Raw genomic sequence first — 15,213 nt, 5'->3', positions numbered from 1 at the left:
AACAAAGGTTAATTGAAAGCACCCAGATTCTTTCCATGTCTTTCTACTAACTTCATCAAGCTTAGGATCAGATCTTAAATACTGTATGCCATAGAGATGGAAGTCTAAAGCCAATAAGAAAAAGGGGGGAGACGTGGCATGAATGATAAATAATGCCTATTGCAGAAGAAAGAATGACCTAAAATATCAAATCCCCAGCAGACTTGTGTCTTGACACCTCTTACCCGTGCTGCAAATAACAGCAAGACTGGTAAGTACCCTTCTGTATCTAATCTTCCCAGAATCGCTCAAGAAATATTTTTTTGGGGGGATTAACTGTTCCTGAACAGTTTCTTCAGTCTATTAGTTGAGAAAGCCTTTCTCTTGTCATGTCTTTCTCACCTATGAGATTTTTCTTTGGAAAAAAAGCAACCTTAACCCAGAAACCATAATTTTTCAGATCCTATTAGAAAACACCACATTCTGCTTGTCTGTTTTATCTTGCTGTGTTGATGAAACAAGTAATGCTGCCACACTCATCTGGAAACTGCATGCTCAAGGCTAAGACTCAGCAAACTTGGAAGGAGTAGCTTTAGAGAAAACGGAACAAGGATACTGTTCTTGTTGAAAAACACAATGAAACCCTTTCAACATATGCTCAGCAAATCACCGAAGGGAAACTTAATAATGAGGGCTGCCTTTTAAAGCCTTTTCCTGGGGTAGAGACAGCAGCAGACAAATAGGGTGATTTCTGAAGCTGCAGAGCCTGGTTGCAGCCAGGAGAGAATCCCAAGTGATCCAAGTATGTAGCTAGAACATATTTTGCTGTCATGGCTGGAAACCTGAGCAGATCATTGTTTTTGTAAGGTGTGTCACAATTCCCAGTTCCTGCTTTCTCTAGCCTATGCCACCTATATCTACAGGTGCTCACATAAACCCAGTCCTTACAGTTTGTGCTCCTTTAATACACATATAGGCAAAATCCTTCTCTTAATTTGTCTTGGAGCTAGTATGATACATCTGCTCCAGCAGTTACAAAAATGGTATATTCTATGTTATTCTGAAAATCAGATTATTGGAAAAGGCCTCCTTGGCTTTCTATATGCAAAGTATAGCGTTTTGCAATGGGGCGATAAAAAAATTGAGGAAAAGAGACATAGCACTTTGTTACCAGAATCTCTTAGGAGATTTAAAGTTCAGCTTGGATAATGTATTGCCTCTTAGGATTTTTGTTGCAGGCCCTGCGCTTTTTTCACTCATGTTATAATACAGCTTTCTCTGGTGAAAGTCATCTAATAGAATGCTTAATAAAGTTGCACAGCAAGTAATCCTATCCTTTGGTGGCTAAAGGTAATATCCTGCAATATTCATGGATATTATCTGTATCTCTATCTGTATCTCTGTCTATCTATCTGTCTGTCTGTAGTATTTCACCAAGGAAGATTACAGAAGCAAGGGTTATTATCATGCTCAGGAAAGAAATAACTATATTACTATTAGGAAAGAGAGAAGTATAAGAAGAATGAACAAGATTACAAACCCAGTTTTCCTGTTATCAGCTCAGGAATGGAGCAGAGGGGGTATTTTTCTGCCTTCCTCATTGAGGGATCTCAGCTGAGGCTGTAATGAGCCTCCAGCCCTTTCTGGGACAGTAGCAGGACAGGGCTGCACCGATTGCAGCCCCTACACCTATACGATGTGACCGAGGAAGAGGTAGTAAATGCTTGCTGCTACAGCGAGGGACACCATCCACACCGGAGTATCTTCGTGGGGATAGTTTAGACACTGCTACATCCCCTTTGCCACCACAGATTAGACCATTGTATTTGATGCTAGAAAATCACACAACCTCTTTGCTCACATTTGTTGTGAGTTAAACCCTCGTGGGATCTGACTGAAGCAAAATGGCTTTTGAAGAACATACATGTAGAAATCAGAGCATTATGCTAAGATACTGTCATTGCACGTTTGTGTTTGCAGTGCTGTAAACTTGTGCCATCACTTTCATTACAGGCCCATATTTTCAGTGATGCGTGTCTTGTCAGGAAAAAATTATTTTAAAGCTGAGATTTAGCAATGCAGTCCTCATCCTGTAAGGTTTATAAAGAAAAAAAAAAATCTCAAACCATACTTTAAAATAAAAATATTGATTTTAGCTGATTCATGACTCAGTGGATAAAGATGAGCTTTTATCCTGCTTTGGGAACGCTGGGAATACATAGCTTGGATGTCCCTGCTGCTAAGGGAGATGGGCTGCCTCTAGAATTACACTTTCGGTTTATTAGACCAAGCAAGCTGTTTGTTGATAATGCCCCCGAATTTGCTTCAACATCGCTTTATCGTGTCCTCCACCTGCAATAACCCATCAAGTCTTTTTGATGTTTTTACTTGCCTGTAAGATGGGCAGATCCTTAGGAGATTTCCTTCTGGAAGTCATGCCAGGGACCACATGGAATTCATAAGCAGAAATTTCCCAGCCTTTTGGAATCAAAGATTCCAATTTTATGACCTTTCAATTACCTTACCACCTCTGAGTAATGAATGTACAGGTAAATAATGCACAAAGATGTGAATAGAGATTGGTACCACACTCTCCAACTGATTTATATGAGATGCCACTAAAGAGGCAGGTGGCATGCCTGTGATGTGGCAGTAGACTGCCAGCCGTGACCTGGGATGGTTTCAGGCTCGTTTCTTGCCCCGCCGTGGCAGTGTGGGCATGGGAGTTGCACCCAGGGCATTGGCGAAGTGCCTTTAGCCACCGCATGACTCCCCCAGGCCAAAGGCACCCTCCTGCACCGTGTGGGGCAAAGCTCTCAGAAAGGAGAGGATGCTTTATAAAATATATCCAACCTTATGAACAACCCAGGGATTGAAGGTGGAGAAAATTCAAATATCATGACCCTTGCAAGAAAGACATGCATGAGAAGCCTGCCCTGCAGCTTTTCCTGTAAGTATCTGCAGGCAAGGAGAAATAATATTATTCATCGTACATATTCCAGTACAGAGGTTTGCATACACGAGACACACACAAACACACTCACTTTTCCCCTCATAGTTCTTAAATTATTAAACAGAACCTAAACTGGTAGCTTAATTCTCTATCTGCTAAGCAGACAGGTATTACTAAACACAGTCTTCTGGCCTGATGTGTGGATTAAGAGAACTAAAATACATGTTGTAGGTAAAAAACAGGTCTTTCTGCAGTGCACACTGGATCCTGCTCCCAGGGCAGGTCCTATTCTCTTTTGGCAGCCCAAAAGTCTACCTTGGCAGGCGGCTGTTGGCCTCCACTGAGCGAGGAGGACATTGTAGGGTCACGAACAGAAGAAATGGGCACAGCTGAAACAATAATTTCAGGGATTTTGAGGTGTTATAATGGTCTCCTCAAAACCATAAATGAGGCCTTTAGCTGGTCTTTATAGTAGGTCCTTCAGTGCTAGGAGCCGGAGGACAGGCTTACTCATACATCCTAAAGCACATGTTCCTCTTCCACCTCTTCCACCATCACTTCTGCTTCTGGCCAAAGCTGCCTCGAAATCCTCACAGTGTGAGCCCACATGCGACTCTTTTATGGAGTGTTTGAGGTCTCTTGGCTGGTGCCTTTTGAGGTGTTTCCAACCATCATCATACATTGATCACCGCTGCCAAGATCCTCCAGAGCATGAGCCTGGCCAGCAAGGTGGCTCTCAAACCAGGCTTTAACAGCAAAATACCTGGCTGAGAAAGTGCACACAAGGTTCAGTGCAGGCATCCTCCTGTCCAAGAGACTTAGAATGCAGTTTGGTAGCTGTTTCAAAAGGTCTTTATCTGTGAGGGGTCACTGACATTTGAATCTCTGCCCTGCCAATGTGTGTTAGAGGTTTTCCTGAGGAGGAGACCTGCACTTTGTACTAATTGGATTGAATTTTTTATTCTCTGTGTGTGCTTTCCAATATAACGCATCATAATGCCCTTTCCTTCCTTTAAGATAACACCAAAGAAGAGGCAGACTGTCAGATGTTAAAGGGTTCTACTGAGAAAGAAATAAAGAGAGTATCAGAGTTCCAAGTTTTGGTTGCTTCCCTCCACTAACTTGCAAGAAACATGAGAAGAAAATAAATTCGAACCCCACTGTGTACTTACATAGCTGGTATCAAAAATGGGGGGAAGCCTGTGCACAGAGGGGAGGAATTATAACAGCTGGAGAGACAAAATGGCAACACAACTTGCAAATGAGGAAATACTGCAGAAGAGATGTGTGGAGACAACTTCAGTTTCTCTGCATTTAGAACCATTTTTTAAGACATTGCTTCAGTTTAAAAAAAACGTGCCTAGAAGGTAGAAAAAGCTTCAGCATCGTCTGGCTGTAGGGCTGCAGGGACACTGCTCGTGTCTCCAGGCGTGGAGATACTCCTGCTGGCTGCAGTGCTTCCTCACCTCCCGGGGTCCGGAGGTAGAGGGTGAACAACTCCTTGAAGCTAACTGAATTAAATTGAAAAGAGAATAAACCTTTTGTTAGCAATAATTAGAATTTTTTCCTTCTACATAGGGGAAAACATCAGCATTTTGTCAGGAAAGTATAAAATACATTTGGAGCTCTCTGTCCAAATCCTTAGGGAGTTCAGCTTTCCCACAAATAAAGTGGGGACTTTCTGTAATTACGCAATCCATCCAAAACTTGTGATGAAGAGTAGAAGATCCTCAACACGGTGAAAAGAAATCAGTCAGCAACTCCTTTAATTTTTCTTGCTTTATAGCTACCAGATCAATGAGATACTCATGAATGCAGAGGAAATTCTTACATGAATACTGCTAAAGCATTATAATTTCCAGAGCTTGCCAAGAAAACGCAGGTGTTCCTCGAGCCCCGAGTAATAACAACCTAGGGCTCCTGGGTCTGGATGACAGGTATTCATGACAAAAGGAAGTAATCTTTCCGTGTGGGAGATAATTGCAGGTGATGTTTATTATGCCTAGGGTTGATAAAAATCAAATAGTGATTAAGGACATAGACAAAACTTCATCACTTTCTTCTTTTCTGCCTTATAATTAGATTTTGTAGCTAGACTCTCAACTATCAGGTGAAATTTAATATATGAAAAGTCAAAGATGTTCTAGAATATTATGATATAAAGGCCATAAGAGATCACTTCAGGGCCTCTGCCCTCAATTGCTCTGTCCACAAACCTTAAATTTTCTTGTGTTGTAGCTTTTTTCTTTTCTTATGGTTGCTCTGAACCTTTATCAGAAGAGTGTCATAAAAAGACAAATGGATTAGCTAGTAGACATGAGCATAATCTATATGAATGTGGATTAAATTCACTTTTTCCATTGTAGGAGCTCACTCACTCAAGACTGGTCATGAGAAGTCCTTGGTAAAAACAAACTGAAGCTGTCCCCATTCATTTACAGCTAATAATCACACAGTCCTACTGTGAACTGTGTAGTTTTCCAAATTTTTGCATCAGGAGCTTGCTGATCTTGGATGCCAATTTGGCTCTATCTCTCTGTGTGAGTTTTACATAAGTTTTCTTTCCTTATCAGTAACCCGCATGGAGTACGCAGACTGATAAGAATGCCAGAGAAAGCAGCCAATACTTGTTTCATTGCTTGGGTTTATTTTGTACATTTATTGCATTGAAAAAAACTTAAAGGAGATGACAAGGCAGAGTTTTAGTTGACTGAAAATGATGAATTTTTTAGAGGAGTTTTATTCACATGCTTCCTGCTACTGGAGAGATGAGGGATGTTATTAACCTATTGAATACAGGTTGTGGTGGCAGGTGAGTATCTTGGAAAATATGAAACTGCATCAAAACCAGACCTCAGTACTTATTTGGTTGAGCTACTTACTGGAAGCAAGACTAATCCGGGTGGATTTTTCCCATGTTCATAGGAGACAAGTGGTAATACGGTGTTTTGGCTATACATACTCTGTTACAGAAGTGATTCTTTGTTCATGTGAGCCCTACATCAGCAAAAGGTCCAGGTAGGTGGGTATGATGCCCTGTGCTTTGGTGAAAGCTTTCACAATGGCTGTTGTTTTGAAATCAGTCACTTTCTTTCTTGGAAAATTTCTTTCTTGGAAAAAGATATTTCTCGGAAGTTTAACTCATATTTCATCTTGCCTGGTAATGTTACTTTAAAGAAAACTTCACCAGTTTTTGCATTTGTCCTGTTGCTTTGCTCTCGTTCCTCCCTTCTGTGAGCATACTTGAAGACTAGCAGAAAACAAGATAGAATCACAGAACGGTTTGGGTTGGAAGGGACCTCAAAGACCATCTCTTTCCACCCCAGTGCCCTGGGCAGGGCCCCCTCCCCCCAGCCCAGGCTGCTCCCAGCCCCATCCAGCCTGGCCTTGAGCACTGCCAGGGATGGGGCACCCACAGCTGCTCTGGGCAGCCTGGGCCAGCGCCTCGCCGCCCTCACGGGGAACAATTTCTGCCTCACAGCTCATCTACATCTTCCTCCTTTTAGTTTAAAGCCATTGGCCCTTGCCCTATTGCTACAGGCCCTGCTAAAAGGTCTGTCCTCATCTTTCTTACAAGCCCCCTTTAAGTATTGAAAGGCCACTACAAATCTCCCTGGAACCTTCTCTTCTCCAGGCTGAACAAGATCTTCTCAAACACATGAATGTTTTGCCACTGGTGTCACCAAGAGAGAATTCAGATCATCCTTCGTTTTGGTGGCTGAGACCTAACCTCCAAAGGCAGTGTGGATGGCTCTGTCCTCTGTCTTTGGGTCATGAGGAGAACAGGATCAAGAGAAAAAAGAGTTTAAATTTCTTCATCAGGTGACTAATTTTTTATCCCGAGGAACAGAGTAGCCCTTTCAAAAAATCTTAGTCCATTAAAAGCCACCTTCATCATCAGACAATTTTGAAGAGGTCTTTTAAAGTCTGAGATGTTATTAATCAATCAAAGCCAGTATCTTTTATTGGCTATGCACATAAATGATATCTATGCTAAATGAAATTAAGCAAGTTAAAATAAATGAAATCAGTCTGATACAATTACCCTATTTCTAGTAGGGACTTAGTAAACATTAATCTCCAGGCATTTTAAACGAATGCTTGACCCATAGCTTTCTGACCCATGCATCCGCACACATTGCAGCGTGTGTTTGCCCAGCAGAAATGCAAAAAGATTTGGCTTAATTCTTCAGCGATAGGACTATCCAGTGTGGTATGCTATCAGCATGGTTATTGCCTTGCATTTTCATTTTGTTAAAATTCATTTACAGTCCTGCAGTGTTCTGACTTCATGACTCCAGTGCCTCTGTGAGCTCTTGCAGGTCAGATACATCTCCTGCTGCTCCAGGCAGGCTGCAGCATCTCCATATATCAGCTACAGCAACTCATGCATTAATTAGTTTTGCATTTGTATTTTTTCTGGAACATGCTCTGCTCTAGGCCCAAGGAGAGCCATTGCATATGAGTTGCAATAACATGAATATCATGTTTGCTCCCAGCTGTAGAAAGCAACTGGGATATCTCAAAAACAAGTCCTGTTTGGTGTCAAGAAAGGATCACAGAATCAGCTTTTCCAGTTCGTTGTGATCTTAAAAATTCGATACAAGAAGGCAAGCATTTTTTCAGAGGCTGGTAGTCCATCTTTCTTGATTACAAAGAAGATGCCAGTATAGCCACATCTGTAGTAATTTCACGTGACAATCTGTCTAAGAACCTGCTGGTTGTGGTTGATAGGCAAATGATTGATATGAATTAATACAGAAACCAAGTATGGTTTGTATTCACCTCCTTTATGCCCTCCATTTTGTTTGTAAAATGTTGACTTAGATTTACAGGTTCTAAATAAAAACCTTTACACTAATAGCCATTTAAAATGAAAAGGCTGAACTGATAGCAAGGGCACGCCATACCTCATTAGGAGTGCTTCCCAAACTACAGGCCTGGAAATAACATATCTATTTTAAAAAGGCTGCCTGGGCTTATTAAAGGGATTGCGTAATTCCTTCATTACCATGGTAAGCCAGTTAAAGCAATAATTAACATTAGAATTTCAAAGTCCTTAATGTTAGTGGACGTGTAGAAAGTCTTCCAGTGAAAAGAAGCCTTATAAAACCTTATCAATATATCACAAATCCACAGGAATCACAACCCAGAAGAGCTGCTGCAGGGAAATAAGCCTGTGATAGACTGCTTTGCAAGGAGTCTTTTAGTCTCTTAAAGACCTGTGAATTGAATGTTACCTTCCCTGAGCTGGAAAGGCATTAATAAGTTTTCCAGTACATTTAAAATAGTTAAGCAATCAGGTGGAGAATTTGCAGGTGATACACAATTAGCTGAGCTCTGAAGTCCATAACTCTGGCACAGTAAGGGGGAGCAAAGCAAAAGCAAGGTGTGTAAAAAAATATGTATGATCATGCAAAAAAAAATTTGGAACCCAAATTCTTTTGCCCAGCCTAAGGCAAAGATCCAAATATCCTTCATTAATAAAGCAGACATACTTGGTTAGAACATCCCCATATGTATAATAACCTCCTCCCCTGCAGAACTTATTAGAAAGAGGAGAAATGGTACTCTGCTCAACAGAAAAACAAGAAGCAAAAATCATTTATTTCAATTACAAGATAAAAATTTTAATAACAGGCATTTCATGCAAGAAGTGAATAGATATGAATAGCCACATAAAATTGCTGTACTAGAAGCAATTATAAAAACCAAAATACCTAGCTAATTGTTAAATGAAAGGTTATGACAGTGCACATTCACGTATGGCTTTTTATATAGAAACAGGTTCTGACATCTATGTATCGTTTTAAAAGCCTTCTGTTGCAAGCCTCTAGTTTTGACTTTGCTGAGCGAGAAGGAGCTAGCCCAGTTTAAAACAAGAGGAAATTTAAATTCTGCACATCTAAAAAGAGCGAGTGTGACAAAAGTGAATCCTGCTGTGACATTTTGAAGAACCGCAGAGTAAAGAGAACAAATTCTGTCTGGAAGAGTGTAGACGTGATGGGTATCACTTGTTATCAGAACATGGGAATGATATAAAACCTAGTATCTAGCAAATTCAGTCCTGCCTTTCCTTCGGAAAAACTGGGAATTAATTTGTTTTGCCTGTCTTCAGATGCCAAAAAATATTTTTGGTCTTTTAATTAGTGGCTGTCTTTTTTCTTCCTCTGCATTGCAAATATCCAATGCTTTTTCCACAACAGTTTAAATCCCAGAGAGACTATGACATCCTAGGTGGCATTATGAGCAGTGTACCAGAGGTCACTCCTAAGCCTAATTACTTTCCCTGAATGAGCGCCTTTCCAGTTGCATTGCCTTCTCACTTGGCTGTAGGTCTCCAAACCTTTTCAGGAACTTTTGAAGTCACCTTCACAAGCACAAACTTCCCAGGGCAAAGCTTTCCTCCCACACATAGGCAGACATAGTGAAGACAAAGTGCCTTTGGATTTGTTGGAGACCTCTACCGCTACTACTGCAAATTAACCACATGGCTAGATGATGGCGAGTCTCTAAAATCAAGAGCAAAGACAAAGAAAGGCATAGCTTGGGCCTTAAACAGTCATGATAACAAAGCCAACCCTGTCAGCCCTAAACCCATGCTGGACCTCTGCCAGAGGTGAGTCTGAAATGCAGCCCTACCTGAGCTCAGGTTGCTATATCCATTGCCGAGGCGGCTCCGCTTTTCTGAGGGGCCAGGCCACATCCTCGTGGCAAGCCTGGGAAAGGAAAGGATGCTGACATCCGTTGTGACTGTGCAGCTCTTGTCAAGGCAGTCTCAATATTTGATGGAGTCCTCATTACCTCTCCTCACGGGAGACGCACTCGCGGGTACTCAGGGAGCCCCTTTTACATGCACATCAGTTTGCTCTCATCCTTATGACAACATTGTCAGGAAAACATCAGAGTAAGAGTAATAATAACAGTTTTTTAAATTCAGGTGATATTTGATTGACATGTTTTCATGCGAATAACATCAGAATAGCTATGCATCTTGCAAATAATGATGGCATCCTCTAAGTAGACTTCAAGTGCATGAATTCCTTTTCCCCACTTTTCCAAAGGTAATTCTCATTCAGATGCTGTGAGTAGCATTCTAGATAACATTTCAACAATTCCTGGAGGCTGGAAATCAGTCTTTCTAGAAATACCTTCCAGGTTTAAGTCAGAAAGGGTGCTGGGGTGTGCTGAATAATTCTAACCTCGGCAGATGTGTATGCAAGAAGATGAATGGTGAAAGAGCTGATGGAAAACTTTACTTCCCCTCTCTGAAAGAACTGATATTATTCTAAAGGCTGGAATATTATGGATATATTCATTTAATTGTAATGTAAATTGGAGGGTTTTTTTATTTGGTCCTTTTGAGTTTTTCCACATCTCTCAAAGATGTTTCTCAAAGAAAATTATGTTAATTTTAAAATTAGTTATTATTTTATTCACTTGCATGTAAGAAAGAGGTGAGAAGTAAAAACATGTTGAGAATGAAAAAAGTCAGAAAACAAACCTGGAAGTCTCTTATGTCTTTAAAAACATTAAAATATATCTATTTATTCTTTGCTAATAAATATATCTTTTGCAAGAAATGGTAGCGCACTTAAAATGTGTTAGCCAAGCTTTTATTTGAGCCCTCCTTGTTGTGTTTATAGGTAAACCAAATAAAGCATGTACATCCATGCACTCTCTCCTTTAAATTAGTATTATTCTAATATAGCTCAATATGAAGATGAAGTGGGACTCAATATCTGCATCATCGATCATATGGATATGGAGCGATTCCAAAATACAAATTGTGAACCAGACCCCATGCTGGAATACGTCATTTAACACCTCGCACTTGCAGGAATAACACAGAGAGACCAAGTTACTCTCCAACTCGCACCAAGTGACTGAGCTTGCTCATCCACTAATTGGTCCCCAGGAAGAAGGCTCTCACCTGGTGCAAAAGCAGCCCAGGGGAAGGGCATGCTGTGCCTTCCACCTACTCACACATCCACCCACAAGAGTCCCTGACTCAAAGGTTCACATGGCATGCTGTTGCTGCCGGCTTGATTTGATTTCCTGAGCTGCCCTAAGAGCCCTTAAAAACCCAGCCAGCAGGCAGAGGTGCCAGAAGCATCAGCCATGTGCCTCAGGACCTGATGTTTCTATAATTCCATGAAGCAAACTAGCTGCGACAACCTGACCATGAATAATTCACCGGGAGGGCTCTGGTGCACAGCCTTGCTGTGGCTGTTGTGGCACTTGCAGCGCAAGAGCAGCATGGCAAGGCAGCGGAGGGTTTCCCTCCCCAGTTCCCCAAAGCGGTGGCCCGTGAGAAACTGGCTGGCTGGCCAGTACCCCCCAGTTAGTCCCAGTGTGCCATGCAGCGTTTGGTGTGTGCAACACACAGCATTTGCTGGAGAGCAAGGGAATGAGCAAGAGGCCACTTGTGACGCTAGTTACTTGGGGCTAGGAAGAGGGGGGAGCTGAAGTTAAATAAATTTTGGTCAGTGAAGAGGACAGAGAAAGTGTAGTAGCTACTTCTGCACCATGACGCTCTGCCAGCCAGGGCCCAGGAGGGACAGAGCTGAGGCTTCTCTCTCTGCCAAGCAGCCTTGCCAAGGTTTTGCATGGTACTGGGCTGAAGACAGACCAAAGTCAATTCGCATGAGTGCTTAAAGAGCTTTCTTGTGCCTTCTGTTCTTGAGCCTCTGCCCTGGCATGGTGACCAAAGGCTTGGATCATTTGCCACACAGTGAATCAAAAGTTATGGTTTTGCAGACACAGAAGAGAAAGTGTTCTCTGCTCCTTCTGACATTGTCAATGGAGCAATGAACTACCAGGGCCAGCTGCCCAGTTAAGTCTGTCTACCATCCTGACAAAGCATGTAGACATTACACAAGTCATTACTCACATTATCTGTACTCTACATATATGGTGAAATTCTGATGGCTGGAGTCAGTGAGACTTCACCATTGATTCAGCAGGATGATGATTTCGTGAGACATTATCTTACTCACATAAAAGCAGACAACACTTTGTTTTTTCCAGTGTGACACCTGACCTTCAAATAATCAAAGAAGCTGCTGCTACTAAAATTTAGCTTAATTGACAATAAAGTGAAACGACCTGGTTCTACAGTTCATGAATTTATTACAAACTCTCCAAACAGCCCTGAACAAAAAGTAAAGGCTGGTGGAGGCAAGAGGAAATACCCCTGGGCTAGCTGCAGGCACACCGGCTTTCCAGGGGAAATTGGGTGGTTTTGAACTGGCTAAGACACAGATAAAGGAGAAACAATCTCTTCCATGTGTCAATACTCCTGTTATTAAAGTCCTGTAATGTTTGTACACTGCTGATCAAAGAAGGAAGGCGAGACAACAGGAGAAGGAAAGTGCAGTGAAAGCATGAAGCTGAGATTCCCCAATTTTGACAGAGAAAAATTGGAGAGCTACAAACTTCAGTTCAAAGGAAATGTATCAGATCTCAAATGCATTTTCAGGTTAGATTTTCAAGTAGTTTTCTCAGTCGTGTAAAGCTTTAAACATTAGTTTCCTGTGAAATGAGTGTTTTAGATGTTTTAGTTAGGTCATCAGAATAGCCTCCTATCTAGGATATTTAGGACATAACTTTGAAAATTTCATTTATCCCAAGTAGCTATTTCATCCTCTCAGTGGGACAACATGCCTAGAAAGTTCTTCCCTTCACAGACACCACAGCAAGAACAAGTTTTCCATCCAAATGTCATACATGTTTTTAAATTGAGAGGTCAACCCAAAATACGGAAGATATAATCAGCTTCGTGCCTTTGTCCATTGCCAAATAGAGACAAAATGTAATAACAATTACTGCACGGACAGTAAAAAAATAATGTCTTGCCTAGAGGAGTTTCATATTGTTGCAATATCCCTCCTGTTTGGTACAATGCTAGTACAAATCATAGCTCTGTCAGGGTAACCTGGTATGCATGAGGTATGTAGGCCACAAAACCATTTGCTATAGGGCCATTGTAAAGGAATGACAACAGATTTCTGTGATCCTTCTAAAAGTGGTCATTTGCAGATAAATTTGATTAAGATAAGGCTCAGGATCAGGACCTCATTGTATACAAACTCCTTCCCTTTGTCCCCAGGAGTTTATGGGACAAAGCAGAGTTAGGAGAGGTTTGGTGAACTGATGCCCCCGTGGTCATGTAGGACTCAAATCTCTTGGTTACCAGCTCAGTGCTCTATCTGTTGGGCCGTGCCACTTCACAGTCACCTCTGCATTTAATATATATAAAGTGCAATAGATATTCTGTGATTTTGTGTGCTTGACAATGGAGCAAATGTCAAAGGACTCCTGATCTCCTAAACCAAGCCCTAGTACTGTCAGACTTCACTGGCAAAAATCCATGTTTATTAGTAGCGCTTATTGCTAATTCATAATGTACTCTGTCACTGAAATATCACAAACCAAACTTGCAGCACCTGCCACTAGGGGATCACCGGCAACACATTAATTTCCTCTACAGTGATAAAATATGCTGTGCTGGCTTTGGCCGGGCTGGAGCTGATTGCCTTCACAGCCGCCGGTGCGGGCCACGATTTGGGTCTGTGCTGGAAGCCGTGCTGATGACACAGGGATGTTTCCGTGACCGCTGAGCGGTGCCTACACGGAGCCGAGGCCGTTCCTGCTCCTCCCCCACCCCACAGCGAGCGGGCTGGGGGGCACGGGGAGCTGGGGGGGCACAGCCGGGGGAGCTGACCCCGACCGACCCCAGGGATACCCCGTGCCATGCGCCGTCACGCTCGGCATATGGAGCTGGGGACGAAGGGGGACGGGGGGACGCTGGGAGCGATGGCGTTGGCCTTCCCCAGTCCCCGCTGGGCGTGCTGGAGCCCTGCTCCCCTGGGATGGCCGAGCACCTGCCTGCCACGGGCAGCGGGGAACCAGTGCCGGGCTTTGCTTTGCTCCTGTGCGCGGTGTTGCCTGGCCGGGTACGCTGTCTCCGTCTCAGCCCACCGCTTTCCTCACTTTTACCTTTTCAGTTCTCTCCCCCGTCCTGACATGAGGGCAGCGAGCGGGTGGCTGCTGGGGGCTCAGTTGCTGACCGGGGCTAAACCATGACACACACACAGCATATTATTTCTTTCTGCTTTGTATGAAATGAAATTATTTGATTGGTCCATCATGCTGTCTTAGGTACACATGATAAATAAATCCAGAAGCATTCAGTAAATATCCTCATTCCACCAGGGGAATCAATTATGTAAATTATTTGGCCTTTAGAGTTAGGCATACATACCTAGACTCAAGTCAATCATCAAGAGAAAACTTCAGCTTTCTCCTGAAATCTAGAAAACTTTTTCACTTGACTGTCGATTTAAGCCCTTTCCTGTAAACATTTTTCCTGTAAACACTGGGAGTCCAGCCTGACAGCTAACAATGTTTTCTTTACCTGAGAAACCTGTACCACACAAAATAGCTTGATAGGAGAATAGAACAGAATAGAAAAAGCAATCTGTAAACTGTGAAGGGTAAGACTGCGAATGCTTCATTCATTTAGGCCAGCAACTGCTGAAGGACATGCCAAACCTGCTGCTTTAATTTAGGTTTCTCACACTGATATGAACAGTAGTAGCACCCTACCAAGCTCTGGGGGAAAAAGAACTAGGTGGAGGGAGGGGAGATTTCAGGTCTTGGAAGAAGGATCTTAGACACCATGCGGAGGATACAGGGGGTCTCGTCTTGACCATCCTGCAGCTATCCACCCCTGTATGCTTCTCCACGCCCTGGTAAAGAGATCCTTTAGAGCCAGTCCACAGTCCTGCCAGCCTCTCCTGCCCTTAAAGATATGTCCACCACCACCGTTTCCTCCACAATATCAGCTCCACATGGGCCCCTTCATGACAAGCCCACTGCAGTGTCTATCCCAGGCCACCCCCAGACCTGACCTTTCATATCACATCACTGCTTCACTGAACTATCTCATTCAGCCTCCCATTATTTCACATCTATCTATCACTTTGGGAAAATCCTCTTTTCGTGACTGTCACCCCTAATCCTTTTTCTCCAGACACAGATTCCCTCCCTTCCTGTCTACCCAGGCTTGACAGTGGTGCCAGAGCCCCTGTCACACCAGGGAATTGCTCACGAGCAAAGCTTTAGAATCCAGGAGGCACCTCCGCTCACTAAGGGGGAGGCAGCACACGGCTTCAGGAAAGCATTCTGATGAACCCATAGCCTCGTGTGTCGCAAGGTAAGATAAATGGCTAAATTACCTGGTGCCTGTGCTGCTGGGTCTTGAATGATTTGTGCAG

This window comes from Falco peregrinus, chromosome 1 (genome assembly GCF_023634155.1).
Source record: "Falco peregrinus isolate bFalPer1 chromosome 1, bFalPer1.pri, whole genome shotgun sequence".
Classification (NCBI taxonomy): Eukaryota; Metazoa; Chordata; class Aves; order Falconiformes; family Falconidae; genus Falco; species Falco peregrinus.
Note: the sequence above shows the minus strand (reverse complement) of the source record.